The 7,972-nt window shown below is 54.3% G+C and overlaps 1 non-coding gene across 1 annotated transcript; it reads right to left on the bottom strand.

Moving 5' to 3' along the window:
• Window positions 1-18: 18 nt before the first annotated feature.
• DL89DRAFT_t180 lies at window positions 19-112 on the bottom strand. Its single transcript has one exon. It is a non-coding gene; the product is annotated as a tRNA-Tyr (tRNA).
• Window positions 113-7,972: the final 7,860 nt, after the last annotated feature.

The raw sequence follows: 7,972 nt of genomic DNA, 5'->3' as shown, positions 1-7,972 counted from the left end.
GGAAGCTGCTAAAAAGAATCCGACAAACCTGATTCGAACAGGTGGCCTAGAGATTTCAAGAGCCCTTCAGCTCCACTACAGTCTCCCGCTCTACCAACTGAGCTATTGTCGGCAAACCAAGCTGCTGACCTGGCAAGTTCGTTGGTACCAAAGAAGATCTGCTCTGTCTTCAGATCTGAATCTGATTTCTTTAATTGATCTTGCACTCTGCAGCAGTTAATAAATATGATTGGATCCCACCAGAATATGTGCAGTTTGCTCAGCATGTGTAGAAGATATTCTTAGCTACTAAACTACTTGATATACATTCAACTCTTCTTAAATACCTTATTGTGATGTTATTAGGACATTTCTACGAAACCCTATCAGCATCCTGAAAAGTTATATTTCCTGTGACCCAGCCTATATCTCAGTAGAAGCACTCAAATAACATAAGAGCAAGAATATTTAGAAGAGCTAAATATATATTAGGTAGTTTAGTAGTCTATGTTTTCTAACTGCAAGAAGATATTCTATTCATTCTATGACCTCCAGTTTCAGTATTTACAGCTCAGTCCTTAAGATAGTAGGTACTGTATAGATCAAGTCCTCTTGAGTTCTGTTTTGGGCATAGCTCTGTAGCAGAGGCAGGGTATTTCTGGTTTTTCTTTGTGTTCACTCACTCCTCCCTTGGCGGGTGATGCAAAATAGCACTGGACTCGTAGGTATTCAGCGCCGAGGGAGGAGACTTTCTCTTCACCTCACCTCAACTCAGTGTATATTCCACCTTGCTAATCATTTTGTGCAAATAAGCTACCAGTACAGCCGCTGAGAGTCCACTCAGCCTCGAATAAAGGGGAGCAATCGGTGCGGAGTGCTGGGTTGCATATGGCCGAGCTTGAGAGAGCGCCGACAGGGTCAAAACCAAGGTACCATCCAATGGTGTGTTCACTCATAGCCGGACCGCAGGTGGCCTGGTTATCGTTACGCAAACTCGTGACAATCGTCATCCACGGTAACAATCGGTGCAGTTTGAGTGCGATCACTAATATAGTGCTTTTGAGTAGTAGAATCCTCGCAAAGTCTAGGAAATCCAATGTAGGCGACGCCCATGGCTATCAGAGAGAACGGCAATTTGCAATTCCTTTCTCATAATATAGAAACTCCGAATAACGGCGGCCTGCTCTCCACACACCTCTCTCCCTCTCCTTCTCTTCAACTCATTTCATCCTGTCCATATCCTGGCCTGGCCGGTTTAATATAGCTTTTTTCTTTGGTACGCCTTGAGTATCGTCATTAGACCTTCAAAAGGCAGCCAGCTTGTTTACCTTTCAACGACGCCCAGAGCAAGGCTATTTTGCCAATCCCTCTTTTCTCTTTCTTCTCCTTGTTCGTGTCGGGCCTTTTCTTATTTTCTCCTTTCGTCTTTCTGCATTTCACATATACAAGGCTTTTTCCGTTGGTCATTAGCTAAATGTCGTCGGCTTCAGTAAGGTGAGTATCGATCTGTATGCGAACAGCTTGTCTGGTCCTATTTCATTAGTGCTCACAGAGCCTCCTTGGTCATATAGGGTTGCGCTACGTGTGCGGCCACTGTCGCCGCAGGAGCAGGTAAATGGGGAGTCGGAATGCGTCACGCAGCTGCCTGGCGTGCCTCAGATAGTCATCGGCGCCGACCGCGCATTCACGTTCGACCATGTGTTTGCACCGGAGGTCACGCAGGAACAGGTCTACGAGGACGCAGTTCTACCGCTCGTACGCCAGTTTCTCAAAGGGTAGGTTTCTCGCATGACGTGCGACATGGACCGGCATTGCTATCAACTGGACGCATGGGACTAATGCAGCAGTTACCTGTGTAGATACAACGCCACCGTGCTGGCATACGGGTAAGCGAGGGAGAGGTGATGATGCAATTGCGTATTTGATAGCGAACTGTGAACGAGGGGACGCAAATAGAACGGCTATTTTTACTTCAACGGGGGCACTGGTGGCGGCAGTCGGACAGCGCAGCCAACGTTTGGTCCTGATAAACATGCATGCAACTGTATATAGAAGAACGATGACACCGGTGGCTAACACTCATTCTCTCTTCCTTTTGCACCCTTTGCCAATCGCTTGCGGAACATGAAACCACGCCCAACGGCAATAGTCAGGTACGCCTCTCACACATGCACGCTTGCTGTCGCAGAAATTGGGGGCGATTCCTTTTACTGATGTACAAATGTCTATTTTTGGCTCGCTATTGTAGACAGGGAGCGGAAAGACGTTCAGCATGGGCACGGGTCTCTCGACATCCTCGGCGATTTCAGACACCCAGGGCGTGGTGCCCCGTGCCATCGGCGACATATGGACCAGCCTCGAGAAGCGGGCGACTGAGGACAACAAGTTCTCGTACTCGCTCGAGGTCTCATTCATGGAGCTGTACAATGAGGACATGATTGATCTGCTGAACCCGCGCCTAGCAATCGCCGGCAGCCGCGGGCCCTCGATTCGCGAAGACAGTCGCGGCAACATGGTTCTGGTTGGTGTCGAGCGCAAGGCCGCTAGCAGCCAGGATGAGATCATTTCGTTTTTGCACCAGGGCACTCTGTCGCGCACCACTGCCTCGACAGATATGAATCGCACGTCATCGCGGTCCCACGCAATTTTCACAGTCATTCTGCGCCAGCAAGGCAGACGGTCAGCCGGACAGGCAGCAAGGAGCGGGGAGTCGCCTGCCAGCGACTACATGACGCTGGATAATGGCCCGCTGATGATCTCAAAGATGCACTTTGTCGACTTGGCCGGCTCTGAGCGGATAAAGCGGACTGGCGCAGCTGGCACGCGCGTAAAAGAGGGCATCTCAATCAACGCCGGCCTGCTGGCCCTTGGTAATGTCATCTCAGCACTGGGCAATAGCACGCAGCAGGGCAAGCGCCAGACGCATGTGCCGTACCGCGATAGCAAATTGACCCGTCTTCTGCAGGACTCGCTGGGTGGAAATTCACAGACCCTCATGTTGGCCTGTATCTCGCCATCCAACAAGAACCACGCAGAGAGCCTAAACACAATCCGCTATGCGAACCGCGCGCGCAATATCCGCAACAAGGTCGCTGTCAACTTTGACAAGAACAGCTCAGCCGAGCTCAGTATTTTGAAGACAGAGGTAGCGAGGCTGCGTGGTGAGATCGCCAAGCTCAAGCTTTTGCGTCGCCAGTCGTCGCTCATGCCCAGCGACCAGGCCGCAGGTCAGACCATGGCCCGTCTCGAGGCAGAGCTCAGTCGGCTCGAGGCTGTCAATATGGAAATCACCGAGAAGCTCGAGCAGGCAGTGCGCCAGGCAGCCATTCTGGAGATTGAGCGGGATTCGCTGCGCCGGAAGATTGTCGATCTCGGTGGCACCGTCGATATGAAGATGGTTGATTCTGCCATAGCTATGCTCGATTCATCCCTGCTGAAACACCCTGGTGCAGCTGTCCCCATGGGTTCGGTTGGTAATTCAGCACCCAGCGGCATTCAGTCACCCCGTCCCAACAGTATCTTCACTGACGGTAATCCGGGCATACTGAGCGACCAGATGCTCAACACCATGGACCGCGAGCTGTCTGACCAAGCTGAGCGCCACGAGCAGCAGATCGACAGCGTCCGCCACCACTATGAGTCCAAGCTGGAGCTTCTACAGGAGACCCTGGCAATTGTACAAAAGGAGCGTGATGTCGCTCTCCAACGTCTGGCCAACGCCAACAAGTCCTCGGTCTCGCTATCGTCGGGCTCCAATGGCCCACCCAACCGGCGCGCTCTGGGCCTAGAGAACGGTGCCTCGACGCCGACAAAGCTCCGCCAGCCGAGCCGTATCGCCAAGGCCTCCGTGTCGCGCAAATCATCCAGTGTTGACATCCCAGGTCGCAGTTCTCCAGTGCCCGTTGTACGTGAGCTGCAGGAGCAGCTCGAGCAGCTGAGGCGCGAAAACCAGGCGCTTCTGGACAAGGCCACCGCTGACTCTGAAAGCCTGGCGCTGCAGGTGCAGGAGCAGGCACGCGAGATCGCCACCCTGCGGCGCAAGCGCACCGGCCGCACCGACAGCCGGCGGTTCTCGTTCCTGCCGCACCGCGACAACACCTGGGGCGTGGCCAGAGACGTGGCCGAAGAGGAGAACACTCCAAACCTCTTGCGCGCCGCCTTCATCAAGAAGGTGCTTGAGGGCGAGCTCCAGCGCTGCGTGCAGGCTCGCCAGATGCTGCGTGAGCGCGACTCGTACCTGAGCAAGCAGGATGAGCTGATGAACGAGCAGAACGACATGATGTTGTTGCAGCTGCAGGGCGACGATATTGACGGCGACCACGATCCAGCTGACGAGCCGACGAACCCGACATCCCCCGGCACCACCATGGAGTGGGCAAACCAGCGCATCGAAATCATCGACGCTGAGCTGCATTACCTTGATCTCAAGGTACGCGATGTTGAGGCTGAGATTGCCCGCCTCTCCGAGGACACCACCGAGAGCGCCAGCGACCTGCAAGGCAGCGGCTTGCTGTCGCGGCCTTTGCTGCTCAACATGAGCGGCCTGGCCATGCGCATGGTCGAGGATGTGGTGCGCATCGACTACCGCGCCTTTGCTGACATGTTTGATGCCATGGAGCCCAAGGACGTCACTGGTTTGTCGTACCTACTGATGCAGGATATCATCGATCTGCGCCTCATGTCACACCGCGAAGAGATTGCGCGCAAGGAGGTCGAAGAACAGACCATGGACTTGCGCCGCACCTTGCTTGTCATGCAGAAGACTGCGGTCAATGCCGCTCTGTCTTATGAGCATGAGCTGGGAAATGCCGAGCGCAGGCTGTCGCTGTTGAAGTCGCCCGAGTTCGCGCCCAGCGTCATCGAGTCGGTCGGAGACGACCACATCCCCCAGGCCTCACCGCCACGTGATATCAGCCTGGAACTGGCCCATACGCCCATCCACAGCACATTCTCTGACCAGGGTCGTTCAGTGTACGACAATGTGCGTGAGCGTGGTATCCTGCTCCGCTCTGCGATCCTCAGTGCCGGCAACGGCTATGACGACGATACAATTTCAACAACTACCTCATACTCGCCGCGTCCAGTCATGGTTGCACCGCCAGTAAAGGAGTCCGACTCATCCCAGGTCTCGCTGGCGCCGTTCTCTGCCAACACCGAAATCGGCAGCCTTGGCAGTGCATCCGGGAATGATACTCAGAATCAGTTGATGCAGGTCACCAGTCATGATGCAAGCGTCAGCCTTGCAAACTCAACGCCAGTTGTAGACTCACGCACCTCTGGCGATTCAGCGTTCTTTCAGGAATCAGTGAAGAGCATATCGATAAGCAACATGGCCCGCTCGCCGAGCCCGATCCCCGAGGTGCCGCCGCCGCCGCCCCCGTCGGCCGTGACTGCGCAGACATCGATCATCCAAAGCACTGATTCGCAGCCTGCCACCCGGAATAGCAATTCCAGCGAGCGAAGCACACGCATTGCTGACAGCAAGGACTTTGTGGTGTCGTCGGCAGCGCTAAGCTCCGATACGCCTCATTCCTCGCAGGACCCCTCAACACGGGCAAACTCTGCGCAGCTCAACCGCATCAGCTCCTACAACTCACCAATTGAATCCGACTACAGCTTAGCCGCAACCAACCGGGCACTGCGCATTAGCGGTACCTTTGGTCGCAGTTTTGTCGACGTCGGACAATTCGTTGATGACATGGATGGCATGTTCATGTCTGATCCTGAGGACATGCCCAGCGAGGTTGAGCCCAATATCATCTACCGGTCGGGCTCCAGCGAGTTCTTCCGTCAGCCCAACATGGCCCGCAACCCATCGACGCGCAGCCGCCACCGCTCGCGTCATCTCGTGCGTCGCTCGCAGAAGCGCAACGACAAAACCAGGCAGCCGCGCATGGACAAGGCCACTATGCAGCACCTGCGCATTAGTCTGCCCATCGTGCCGCCTGAGATGATGGAATACATTGACCAGCGCAACCCGACCGCGCTGCGTGTCAGCGACCATGATGCGGTGGTTGCCTCGCCTGAGATTCTCAAGCAGATGAACATCCCTGACAATTCCGAGTACCACGAAAATATCGCCGCATTCTCATCGTTTGCTGTCAAGAAGCCGGCGGTTTCAACACCCGCCACACCAACCACGCCCTCACATTCTGCCGAAGGGCTTGCAAATGGTCGCGCACACCAGATTCCGCCATGCAGGCAGCCGCGAGGCGATCACGAGACGTCATCCGAGAGCGAGTCGGATTTTAGGGACGCACCTGATCATATCGCAGCGTCTATTCCTGACGACAGTGCTAGGCCCAGCGAGGATGTGAATGAAGGATTTGACGACTCCCGGACCAAGGTTCACTTCGCCCAGCCTGCTGACAATGATAGCGACTCGAGCTCGCCTGACAACTCACCTGTGCAGCTGCTTGGCTACCACCGTCTCCGCAGCCCCGGGCTCATGCCCACGCGCCGCTTCCCTGGCAGCCCACAGAGCCGCTATAGCTATCCGTCCACTACAGATAGCAACGAGCAGGTGTTTAACACCCTCGAGCACGACATGCGCTCCTCTCTAGCTGTAACCAGTGCTGAAAACCTTCTCAGCGACAATTATGAGGGCGATGTAGAGTATACGCCGAGGCTGGATGATGAAGACCACACGGCACTATATCCGCCGCGGGTTCCATCCAAAGGACCCAATGTGCTGAAGCCACTGCCGCACCGGCCAGTGTCCAAGCCCGTGCCGCCGAGACCCAAGTCCCCGGAAAAGCCCGCGCATCGGTTCCTGTCGCCCACAGAGCAGGTCAACGCATCGCTGTTCTCGATGATCGATGCTGCCAAGATCGACCCGGCTGAGCTCCAGCGGCTGCGCGAGAAACAGTCGGTACAAACCACTATCTCGTCCAAACTCAGTCAAGAGCAGTTCCTGACTAAATCTGGCGATGACTATGACTCCTGTGCACATCTGGATCCAGAGGCGCAGGCTATGGAAAACAGCATTGAGGAGTCGATGCAGAAGGATTCGACGAAGCCGATGAAGATCCGTCGTCGCGCACACTCATCCAACGCGGACGAGGAATCGCCAACCCCAACCTCCAAACACAAGAGCAACAACCGCCTTACCAAGCTGTTGTCGGGGATCGGGCTGGGAAATAGCGGCAACGGCCAAAAGCCCAAAGAACAAGCAGAGTCTCAGCTGCGCTCAAACAATATCCATCAGACTCACCACGCGATGCCTGCGGAGCCGCAGAATGTGGACAAGAACAAGAAGCGCCTGCCTGAGCTGCCTACTGAGTTCAACCGCGCATTTTCAAACGACACCCATGATCTGCCCCTGCCCCGTATCCAGCGCAATCGCAGTCAGTCAGACTCATCCATGAACCAACGTATGCGCGAGGGTGCTGGTGACCGCAATGGACACCACTACTCAAGACCGTCAGGAGCCACGTCTCCCAGAAGCAGTGACAAGTACATGGCCTCGCCGATGGCTCGTCAGCGGCATGCTGCACACAGGAATGCCAATTCACATGCTCGTCATTCGCATGCGTTCTATCTGAATGAACCTGCAAGCTCGTCGATGGGAAATACCAACAAGGCGCTGCCTAATCCACCTACCCGCTCGCCGGACGCCATGTATGGTAGACACGGAATGGTGACTCAGGCATATTATGAATATTAAGCTTTCATTTTATGTGCACTTTTAATGTCATGGAAACCAGATGTTGGCATTTTGAGGATTGTGATCAAACATACCAGCAGTTGCAAGTTCACTGTTTTATATTTCACGGTGCAGCTATAATGTGCAGAGCACGATGTGATGAGCTAAGAGGCACTGAAGCATGTATCATGGAGTGGCATCAAGCACAATGTAGCTGGATATATACTCTTGAACGTGTTGCATATTCTGCGTTTTCTATAGATCTATGCTGCCTTAAAAAATACTAAAGATATTTATTGATAGGAATGTCATTTGTATGAGAAAATAGCGCTGCCAAAATCAGGTCAA

Source organism: Linderina pennispora (genome assembly GCF_002104995.1).
Source record: "Linderina pennispora strain ATCC 12442 chromosome Unknown DL89scaffold_48, whole genome shotgun sequence".
In the NCBI taxonomy this organism is placed as follows: Eukaryota; Fungi; Kickxellomycota; class Kickxellomycetes; order Kickxellales; family Kickxellaceae; genus Linderina; species Linderina pennispora.
This window is presented reverse-complemented; position numbering and strand designations above follow the sequence as displayed.